The sequence below is a fragment of the Oncorhynchus mykiss genome, chromosome 14 (assembly GCF_057628025.1).
Source record: "Oncorhynchus mykiss isolate SJ-2025 chromosome 14, ASM5762802v1, whole genome shotgun sequence".
NCBI classification, from domain to species: Eukaryota; Metazoa; Chordata; class Actinopteri; order Salmoniformes; family Salmonidae; genus Oncorhynchus; species Oncorhynchus mykiss.
Genome location: NC_143035.1, coordinates 5,688,287 through 5,700,146, shown reverse-complemented (window position 1 = coordinate 5,700,146; position 11,860 = coordinate 5,688,287). Strand labels below are relative to the sequence as shown.

The 11,860-nt window shown below is 42.4% G+C and overlaps 1 long non-coding RNA gene across 1 annotated transcript; it reads right to left on the bottom strand.

The window, feature by feature from the left end:
* Nucleotides 1–2,864: 2,864 nt before the first annotated feature.
* Nucleotides 2,865–10,619, bottom strand: LOC149978254 (uncharacterized). Its single transcript, XR_016486245.1, has 2 exons — nucleotides 10,365–10,619; nucleotides 2,865–4,376 (listed from the first exon to the last, which is right to left on the bottom strand). It is a non-coding gene; the product is annotated as an uncharacterized LOC149978254 (long non-coding RNA).
* Nucleotides 10,620–11,860: the final 1,241 nt, after the last annotated feature.

Sequence of the window (11,860 nt, the reverse complement as noted above, 5' to 3'; positions counted from 1 at the left end):
CTCAAAATTGAGCTCAGGTGCATCATGTTTCCATATTATGTAAGAGCTGTCTGGGCATCTTTCTACTGAATAGCATATAGAGAAGAACCATACTGTAGCTAGGAAAACCATATGAGGTGATTTACCGCAGCTGCAGCTCCTTCCACAGGATAGAGAGAGAGAAATGCAGAAAGAGAGAGTGAGTGAGTGAGAAGAGAAGGCGATCAACGCCAGTGAGAGAGGTTTGGACACACCTACTCATTCGAGGGTCTTTCTTTATTTTTTTGAATTTTCTTCATTGTACAATAATAGTGAAGACATTAAAACTATGAAATAATACATACGGAATCATGCAGTCACCAAAAAAGTGTTCAACAAATCAAAATATATCTTGTATTTGAGCTTCTTTAAAGTACCCACCCTTTGCCTTGATGACAGCTTTGCACACTCTTGGCCTTCTCTCAACCAGCTTCACTTCAAGACTGTTGCTTTTCCAACTGTCTTGAAGGAGTTCCCACATATGCTGAGCACTTGTTGGCTGCTTTTCCTTCACTCTGCGGTCCAACTCATCCCAAACCATCTCAATTGGGTTGAGGTTGGGTGATTGTGAAGGCCAGGTCATCTGATGCAGTACTCCATCACTCTCCTTCTTGGTCAAATAGCCCTTACACAACCTGGAGGTGTGTTGGGTCATTGTCCTGTTGACAAACAAATTATACTCCCACTAAGCACAAACCAGATTGGATTGTGTATCGCTACAGAATGCTGTGGTAGCCATGCTGGTTAAGTGTCCCTCTACATTTGGACTCATCAGACCAAAGGACAGATTTCCAATGTCCATTGCTCGTGTTTCTTGGCCCAAACAAGTCTCTTCTTCTAATTGGTGTCCTTTAGTAGTGGTTTCTTTGCATCAAATTGACCATGAAGGCCATTTCTCTCTGCTTATTTGAGCTGTTCTTGCCATAATATGGACTTGGTCTTTTACCAAATAGGGCTATCTTCTGTGTACTACCCCTACCTTGTCACAACACAACTGATTGGCTCAAATGCATTAAGACAGAAAGAAATTCCACAAATTAACTTTTAACAAGGCACACTGTAATTGAAATGCATTCCAAGTGACTGCCTCATGAAGCTGGTTGAGAGAATGCCAAGAGTGTGCAAAGCTATCATCAAGGCAAAGGGTGGGTACTTTGAAGAAGCTCAAATACAAGATATATTTAGATTTGTTTAACACTTTTTGGGTTACTAAAGTTTTCAATTTGTGTTATACATTGTTTTGATGTCTTCACTATTATTCTACAATGTAGAAAATAGTAAAAATAAAGTAAACCCTTTGAAAACACTCAACCTTTGTCTGGTACTGTGTATTATAGGAAACAGCAGACTACTAAATAATATTTCCAGTGGCACACTGACTCACCTAATAATGAAGATGAAGCCATAGGCAAGGCACACTGTGTTGGCTGATGCACGTGTCTTGGCAATAGACTTCCTCAAGATGAGCCCCTTTGAAAAACAATGCTGCTGTTCACAAAAAATTGGGAGTCGTCAGGGTAAGATGTTTCATAACCCTTCTATGGATATGTCTACGGCCACAGTTCAACAAGCTGTATGTTTGGCGTGCATGTTGGCCAAATTGCGGCCTTACCAACTGTCAGTGGTGTAAAGTACTTAAGTAAAAATACTTTAAAGTACCATTTAAGTCGTTTTTTGGGGTATCTGTACTTGACTTTACTATTTATATTATTGACTACTTTTACTTTACTACATTCCTTAAGAAAATATTGTACTTTTTACTCCATACATTTTCCTTGACACCCAAAAGTACTCGTCACATTTTAAATGCTTAGCAGGACAGGGAAATAGTCCAATTCACAAACTTATCATCCCTACTGCCTCTGATCTGGCGGACTCACTAAACACACATGCTTCGTTTGTAAATGATGTCTGAATGTTGGAGTGTGTCTGTGGCTTTCCCTAAATAAATACATAACTAGAAAATGGTGCCATCTGGTTTGCTTAATATGAGGAATTTGAAATGATTTATTATTTTTTACTTTTAATACTTAAGTTTGTTTTAAACCAAATACTTTTAGACTTTTACTCAAGTAGAATTTTACTGGGTGACTTTTCTGTTAACGTACTTTTACTCTTATTCAAGGTATGACAGTTGGGTACTTTTTCAACCACTGCCAACACCCGGCAAATTAAAGGAAACACTTGAGTAAATGGGGGAAACAAATCAAACGTTATGGTGTAGGGTGCATTTTCCTGGCATGGTTTAGGTCCACTTGTAGAATCTATGCCAAGGTGCATTGAAGCTGTTCTGGCACCTTGTGGTGGCCAAACACACCTTTTCAAACCTTTTACTGCAGTTGGCTAAACCAGGGTCAAACTACGTTTTTATTGGTAGTGTTAAACAAATCTACTTTGAAAAAAAAAAGTATACACCTCACGCACATGGTTATGAACAGAAAAAAGAAGACATGTACCATGTCAGATATAGAGTTGAAATATATTCAATTTTGAGTTTGCACTCCAATTTGACACTTTTTATACATCACAGAAGACGGAAATATAACAAAACAATTGACAGAGAAACACCAGATTTTCTGCTTTTTAAAATAATAATGTTTACGAATTATGAAATTGTGAAAAAGATTCATAACGTTCCACCCATGAGGCCACTAGAGGGTGCTTTGGGCATTTGACTGCCAGTGCAGGAAAGGGTTCATTTATTTTGGCAGTTACCTGTATACTTGTGATATGATTGATCTGTGGCTAGATGATGCTTTCTGGTGTATTTTGAACATTGAGATCTGTCTCCTATGGTTGTATATAAAAAGGGCGTAGCACCTGACTCACACAATTGACCAGTCACATTTATTTATTATGCAGTTTCTTTTTTCTTTTTTCTTAATCAATTACCCAAACAAGACAGGCCCCGAACCCCAGTTACCAAAATGTGCCCCCTACTTCCTCTGTTATTGGTGTGTCCAGCAATCGGGAGAATAACTTCCCAATGAGACCAGGGAATGTTCCAGATGAAGAACTCTAGGAGACACACGGGGGAGACCAATTATAACACATACCCTGGACAGAGAGAAGGGAGAGAAGGGTTGAAAGAAGGAGCATGAGAAACAACAAGGTAGAGAGAGAGAAAAAGAAAGTGAGAGAGAGAGAGAGAGAGAGACCCTGGCCGTGCCCCACTTTCCGAGGGTGCCTCGGGGAGAGTTGTGATTTGCAAAAAACACATTTCCAATTCATGCATGCGTACAATACACACTTGTACATGTGTGAAATAGGACATACAGTTGAATTCAGAAGTTTACATACACTTAGGCTGGAGTCATTAAAACTTGTTTTTCAACCACTCCACAAATTTCTTGTTAATTAACAAACGATAGTTTTGGCAAGTCAGTTAGGACATCTACTTTGTGCATGACACAAGTCATTTTTCCAACAATTGTTTATTTCACTTATAATTCACTGTATAACACTTCCAGTGGGTCAGAAGTTAACATACACTAAGTTGACTGTGCCTTTATAACTTGGAAAATTACAGAAAATTATGTCATGGATTTTGAAACATCTGTTATGCTAATTTACATTTTAGTCATTTGGAGTTGTACCTATGGATGTATTTCAAGGCCTACCTTCAAACTCATTGCCTCTTTGCTTGATATCATGGGAAAACAGCCAAGACCTCGGAAAAAATGTAGACCTGTGTCATCCTTGGAAGCAATTTCCAAATGCCTGAAGGTACCACGTTCATCTGTCCAAACAATAGTATGCAAGTATGAACACCATGGGACCACGCAGCCGTCATACCACTCAGGAAGGAGACGCGTTCTTTCTCCTAGAGATGAACGTACTTTGGTGCGAAAAGTGCAAATCAATCCCAGAACAACAGCAAAGGACCTGGTGAAGATGCTGGAGGTAACAGGTACAAAAGTATCTAACTCAGCAAAAAAAGATATTTTCTTTTTCAGGACCCTGTCTTTCAAAGATAATTCCTAAAAATCCAAATAACTGTCCTTCCAATGGCACATGTTCAAAGTGGATGGCCCTTGATAATGTCTCTCACCTGAGCCACCACTGTCCTTTACAGTCCATTATGTCTTGTCCATTTTCCTACAAGTACACCAGCAAGTTTGGATGGGATCTTTCTCCATGCTCACTCCAAGTGGACCCGTGTCTCACTCCTGAGAGAAAAGGCAGTTGATCGCTTCGACTGGATGCTGTGTACATGCTGGCTCGGACTCAGGTCTCAACGGTAGAAGTGGTGAAGGACCAAACTGAACACCATTGCTTCAGCTGGTTAGTGGGGATGAAGTTCACACTGTTCTTGGTCAAATTATCCCTTCCATGCATCTAGACACCATCTGTGGTCACTTTCGCCATAGAGAGAGGAGAGACCAGAAAGACAGTTTAGTTTAGGGCATTTCTGATTCAGGAAATCCAGACACAATAAATAATTTATGATAAACTATTACTGCTACCAATATTCTTAATACAGATTTCTTAAACAAAGGTCAGAGAATAACAACACAGTTGAAACCATTATATATAAACTCAGCATAAAAATAAACTTCCCTTTTTCAGGACCCTGTCTTTCTAAGATAATTAGAAAGAATCCAAATAACTTCACAGATCTTCATTGTAAAGGGTTTAAACATTGTTTCCCATACTTGTTCAACGAACCATAAACAATTAATGAACATGCACATGTGGAAGGGTCATTAAGAACTGCTTACAGAAATTTAGGTCACAGTTATGAAAACTTAGAACACTAAAGAGGCATTTCTACTGACTCTGAAAGAAACTAAAAGAAAGATGCCCAGGGTCCCTGCTCATCTGAGCGAACGTGCCTTAGGCATGCTGCAAGGAAGCATTAGGACTGCAGATGTGGCCAGGGCAATACTGGACTGAGGGCTTGTAGGCCTGTTGTAAGGCAGGTCCTCACCAGACATCACTGGCAGCAACGTTGCCTATTGGCCTGTTGTATGTCTGGTCTCTGGACCAGACAGAACTGGCAAAAAGTGCTCTTCACTGACGAGTTGTGGTTTTGTCTCACCAGGGGTGATGGTCGGATTCGCGTTTATCGCCAAAGGAATGAGCGTTACACCGAGGCCTGTACTCTGGAGCGGGATCAATTTGGAGGTTGAGGGTCCGTCATGGTCTGGGGCAGTGTGTCACAGCATCATCGGACTGAGCTTGTTGTCATTGCCTGCAATATCAACACTGTGCGTTACAGGGAAGACATCCTCCTCCCTCATGTGGTACCCTTCCTGCAGGCTCATCCTGACATGACCCTCCAGCATGACAATGCCACCAGCCATACTGCTCGTTCTGTGGGTGATTTCCGGCAAGACAGGAATGTCAGTGTTTTGCCATGGCCAGCGAAGAGCCCGGATATCAATCCCATTGAGCACATCTGTTACCTGTTGGATCAGAGGGTGAGGGCTAGGGTCATTCCCCCCAGAAATGTCTGGGAACTTGCAGTTGCCTTGGTGGAAGAGTGGGGTAACATCTCACAACAAAAACTGCCAAATATGGTGCAGTCCATGAGGAGGAGATGCACTGCAGTACTTAATGCAGCTGGTGGCCACACCAGATACTGACTGTTACTTTTGATTTTGACCTCCCTTTGTTCAGGGACACATTATTCAATTTCTGTTAGTCACATGTCTGTGGAACTTGTTCAATTTATGTCTCAGTTGTTGAATCGTGAATTGTGAACAACTGAGTTGAAATGTATTTGGCTAAGGTGTATGTAAACTTCCAACTTCAACTGTATAAACACCCATCAAGTTATTCTGAATTATTATTAGATAGAGAAAGTGGGAAGTGGAGATGCACAAGGACCGAGCCAGCGAAATAAAAAGCCAAGTGCTCTCTCTCCCGTTCTCTCTTTGAAACAGGCTGTGTATGAATTTGAGGTGCTGTCTGCTGTTCTGCTCTGTTCTAGTCTGCTCTATTCTAGTCTGCTCTGCTATATTCTAGTCTGCTCTGTTCTATTCTAGTCTGCTCTGTTCTATTCTAGTCTGCTCTATTCTAGTCTGCTCCATTCTTTATTAGTCTGCTCTATTATTTTCTAGTCTGCTCTGCTCTGCTCTAGTCGGCTCTGCTCTGCTCTAGTCGGCTCTGCTCTGCTCTAGTCGGCTCTGCTCTGCTCTAGTCGGCTCTGCTCTGCTCTAGTCGGCTCTGTTCTGCTCTAGTCGACTCTGCTCTGCTCTAGTCGGCTCTGCTCTGCTCTAGTCGGCTCTGCTCTGTTCTAGTCGGCTCTGCTCTGCTCTAGTCGGCTCTGCTCTGTTCTAGTTGGCTCTGTTCTTTTCTAGTCGGCTCTGTTCTTTTCTAGTCTGCTCTGATGTAGTCTGATCTGCTCTGATGTAGTCTGCTCTGTTCTGATGTAGTATGCTCTGTTCTGATGTAGTCTGTTCTGATGTAGTCTGCTCTGTTCTGATGTAGTCTGCTCTGTTCTGATGTAGTCCGCTCTGTTCTGATGTAGTCTGCTCTGTTCTAGTCTGCTCTGCTCTGTTCTAGTCTATTATGTTCTGTTCTATTCTGCTCCAGGCTGCTCTGCTCTGTTCCAATCTGCTCTGTATTTTCTAGTAGGCTCTGTTCTGCTCTGTTCTAGTCTGCTCTAGTCTGGTCTGTTTTAGTCGGCTCTGTTCTAGTCGGCTCTGTTAAGTCTGTTCTAGCCTGCTCTGTTCTGTTCTAGTCTGCTCTGTTTAGTCTGTTCTGTTCTAGTCTGCTTTGTTCTAGTTGGCTCTGTTAAGTCTGTTCTAGCCTGCTCTGTTCTGTTCTAGTCTGCTCTGTTTAGTCTGTTCTGTTCTAGTCTGTTCTGTTCTAGTCGGCTCTGTTCTAGTCTGCTCTGCTTTGCACTGTTCTTCTCTGTTCTTCTCTGTTCTGCTCTGTTTTGCTCTGATCTGCACTGCTCTGCCATCTGAAGGGAAGGAGAAGTGGAGCTGATATACAGACTCCCCTCTACTTCACAGCACACTAGGCAGCACTCAACAGTAAGAGCCAGAGCACAAAGACACTATCAACTCTAGTTACTTTGGGCTATCACTGATCTATCACGCTGGGCGGATAAAAGGAGGGAAGGAAAAAAGAATGAAACAGAAGAACGAAATAACAATAAACAAAGAAGGAAAATGGAAGGAAGGAAACTGTATTTTGGATCTGTCTTTTGAATTCAGGCTCCCATACTGTCAGTGTGTGTGGTTAAGCATATTTGAAACCTGGCCAATTTTATTTGCCCATAACTGCACTGTCTGAGCTGTGGTTGCCAACCGAGACAGACCCGGGATTGTTGATTGACTCTGGGAAAGTAAACACAGTGCTGTGATAAACGATGCGATTGGCCACTGCTCAGGTTAGGGGTCAGCTGTGTGTATTACATATCTGAGAGGTATCGCCTTCCCCAATCTCCACAGCTCCACACACACACACGCATAAATGAAAACACCATCAGCAAGCAGTCATGTCCTCCCCCAACCCTGTTCCTGGCCGACTGCAGTGTGTGTAGCTACTGTACTTATAATTGAGTCATTATATGTATGTAGAACATTATAGACAAGGATAAATCTGGAGCTCATATTTATTTATACTGTAGATATCCATTGAGACACTGGGCTCTATGCATTCTAAAGGAACAAACAAAGATGTGTGTATCGATGAGGATGTAAGGTGGTTTGTGAGTGTATTATAAAGAGGGTTGGCGGGTTTTTATGGAAGGTAGAGACTTTAGCGTATCTCACAGAGTGATAATGGAACTGTGTGTATGATATATTTACATTGTATTTCAGGCCTGGGACAGGAAGAGGATAAAGGGGGATTTGGGGACAATGAGAGTGGTGCTGCTGAATGTGCTATTGTGCAGTTGTGTATATATTGTCCCCAGAATAGACTAATCCCATCTCCCAGTGAGAGACAGTAGGTCAGGACATTACTCTGTGTTTACACTGTACACAGAACCAGACCACAATCTATATGTCAGTATTGACACAGGGACAGAGAACTCGGATGATCTCACACATCCAACACACAGACCCAAATCTTCTCTCACAGGGAGACAAATATGCTAGAGAATGTGAGAAGGAGGAATAGGTGGATAGTAGAAAAGAAAGTGAAAAAGAGTAAATGAGGGAGGGAGAGAACAAGAGCGAGAGTGTGGGAGGGGGATGGAGTGTGTGTGTGTGTGTGTGTGTGTGTGTGTGTGTGTGTGTGTGTGTGTGTGTGTGTGTGTGTGTGTGTGTGTGTGTGTGTGTGTGTGTGTGTGTGTATGTAAGAGAGATAGTGTAGGCCCTCTATCTGGGAGGTGAGCAAGGCCACGTCAGCACAAAACAAACCTGCAAAGAGGGAGAGGGAGAGTGTAACGCTCATCTTCGGTGGAAAGAAGAGTGGACCAAAGCGTGGAAAGTGTTCATGATATTATTACAAGAAACACTCAAACAAAAATAACAAATCCGGCCGCGAGCAGTTCCATCAGGCACAGACACTAAACAGAAAATAAGATCCCACGAAACCCAAAAGGAAAATTACAACTTATATGTGATCCCCAATCAGAGACACGATAGACAGCTGCCTCTTATTGGGAACCACACACACACATACACACACACACACATACACACACACACACACACACACACGGCCAAAAACAAAGAAATAGAAAACTTAGACTTTCCCACCCAAGTCACACTCTGACCTAACCAAACATAGAGAATAAAAAGGATCTCTAAGGTCAGGGCGTGACAGAGAGAGAGAGAGGTCATATTTATAATTTAATATCACACATGCGGCCGTTAATAAGACTATGCAATTAATATGAATAAAATCTATTAAAATTTGTATCTGACTCCATAACGATGATTTAGCAGTGTGGAATCAGGACTATTGTTGAGTTACAGGAGCAAAACAAGAAAGGTCTAAAGAGTGGAATACTAAAAGCAAATAGATTCCATCTCTTTGTAAAATGAACGCTTCACATTATACAAGGTTTACATTACAGGGCAATACTTCTATTAACAAAGCATTCATAATCTAGGCATGATCAGAGAGGGAGAGAGAGAGAGACGTTTCTAGCCATGTCCCAAAACTCTTGGGAGTGGAGGGAAAGAGACAGAGAGAGTGTCGGTATCGCACTAGAGCAGGTCAGGACCAAAAGAAAAAGACAAAATGACTCGGAGACCCTTGTCTAACATCTGACTGTTTAGATTCAAAATCTGAGTTGTTAACCAATAGAATAGTGTAAAAATGAACTTCCAATCTCATCATCATACCTACAGGATGTCATCACAACAGCAGCTACGGCGTCACAGATGTGACAGAAAGGGGGTGGGGAGAACAACACAGCGAAGGTTGCATTCCTGAGAAGACAATAAAACCTTTTGCATTGAGCATTAACAAAGGTGACACTGGGGGTTGGGCCGGCCTACATAATCCTCCCTTTTTATGATGCAAACTGTATTAGACAGGAGTGTTCAAAACCGGACTGGACAGCCAGCACTCTCGACACTGTCGGCATCTTCAGACCAGCAGTTCATTGTCCCAGCAGCATCACCTCCAGGAGTGTCCTTTCGGGGGTAGCATTGTAATTCTGCTTTAGACATGCAAATGCCCTTAGGTAACACCTTTCTGCGAGCAAGCCAGAAAGGAACGCTCCATTCCCCTTTGTAAGAGCAAAACACAGAGATTGAAGGAAATGACGACATCACGGATTACTTCAACATTTCACTGAACACAAAATAATCTGTTGAACTGATTGGTCAATAGCAACAGATGTGGTTTTATTATGTGGGTCAGATGAATACAGAAAAGATCAATGCGTCATAAAATACAGTATATTTTAAATAAAGCTCTCCTCCCTTTGAGAGAAAATGGATTCACCCCCCCCCCTCCAAAAAAACAAAAACATTTTTGAAATAATCAAGAAAAATGCTTGAAGATAAATCAAAAGCAAGTTTCAAGCTACAAAAAATGTTGAAGATACACGTTGAATAGCCACACATTTTCTACTCCTACCCTATGTGTGAAAGTTACTCAATGTAGGCTAAGAGTGGTTTCAAGCCATTTGAAAATGAGGTTTATTAACATTCCAGTTTACAGCACCCAACAGTAGCAGACCAATGGTGAAGTCTCTAATGCCATTTTGTAAGAAATGAGGCAATTACTTTACTCATAGCACACCCACGTCTATAAATTCAGATGGACTTATGCCTTATGGAGCACACATAGGAAAACAAATTATTCTTGGTGCAACAGGAGTCATTTGTCTAGCAATCTGTATACAAAGTACACACATTCACAAATGTAACATAGCCATCACGAATGGATATAGTAACCATTTTGTTGTAAAGGCAAGAAATAGTTACCTGTGTTTTCAGCAGAAAGCTCCAAATTTAACTGGATAGTCGGTCCTACTCTGTGGGCCGTCAGGCTGCCTGAAATACGCAGGAGGGTTGCCTCTGCCAAGGTTCTAATAGCGCCTGACGGTATGCCCTTCCCTTTTACAGAAATCACAACAACGCTTTGTGGGCTGTTTGGGATTAGCCTCTGTACCTGTTCCAATGGCGGCAATGTGGGCTTGGCCTGCCCACACACACTAGAAGAGGAGCGTGGTGCACACCACACCCGTAGGTGGGATTGATTGTGCGCCCATCCCGCTATCTGTGTCTGAGTCAGTGTGCAAGCCGGAGAGTATTTTAACTTTTTGTATTGTTTGTTGGTTTGGTAATGCCACTGTCAGCCAGAAAAAAATATACTGAGAATAATGATCACCTACAGTGTGATTAACCTATAGTTTATATGGCCATGACACAAGTCAAACAGCCCTCGGTTCACTAAATGATTTCACACTTTCCAGTACAGAGTACAGAATGTTTAACACCCGTTTACAGTATATAGGGCATTGGTGTGTGCAATATATTGTAAATGAGTTCAGTACTTTTGAAGGTAGAGTGGGATATTGTTGCGCTGTAGAGTTCCGCCTGCTGCAGTGTAGATGTTGTTTCTCACTGCGATGCCTCTGGCTTTAGCTCAGCTTCCATGTAAAACTGCTGTTATACACAGAGATGTGAACGCATTGTAGACAGCAACACTTTATGCCCAGGAGGTCGATGGTACAAACGGTAAGACCTTATGCCTCCCTTCTCCTCCCATCCCCTCTCTCCACACAAGCAGAGCCCAGAAATAGCAGAATGCTTCCATCCTTATTATGCCTCAGACCCACTTTATCAAACGTGTTTGCAGCACTGTAGCTGGAGGGGGAAGCAGCCTCAGTTTGGTGATTTTGAGAACCTGAGAAGCATACTAATCAACCTAGATCTCTTCCCAGAGTGGCCAAAGCACTCAGTGTCGATGCATAAGGATCTCAACTCCTCTGAATGCAAATTCAAATGTTTACTTTCATACCACCAGATAAGATGTATTTTTTTCCACTGGCACGTTACGTAATGTGGCATTCATGTATGCTTTGAATTCTGGTTGTGATTCCTGGTGGGATGTGTTCAGTTTGTATCTCGCCCTCCCACTGACTCTGACTCACTTTGAAAGACGGCGAGAACAAGAAAAAGACGAGGGAAAAGATGGGGGATAGAAAGGTAAAGGGAAGACTGGCTCGAGGCAGAGCGGGTGAGAGGAACACAAGATGCCCAGAGGCTGCGTTCGCTGTGTGTCTGTGATTTAACACTCACACTCACACACACATGAACTCTCTCTCTCTCTCTCTCTCTCTCTCTCTCTTTCTCTCTCTCTCTCTCTCTCTCTCTCTCCCCCCCTCTCTCTCTCTCTATCTCTCTCTCTCTATCTCTCTCTCTCTCTCTCTCTCTCTCTCTCTCTCTCTCTCTCTCTCTCTCTCTCTCTCTCTTTC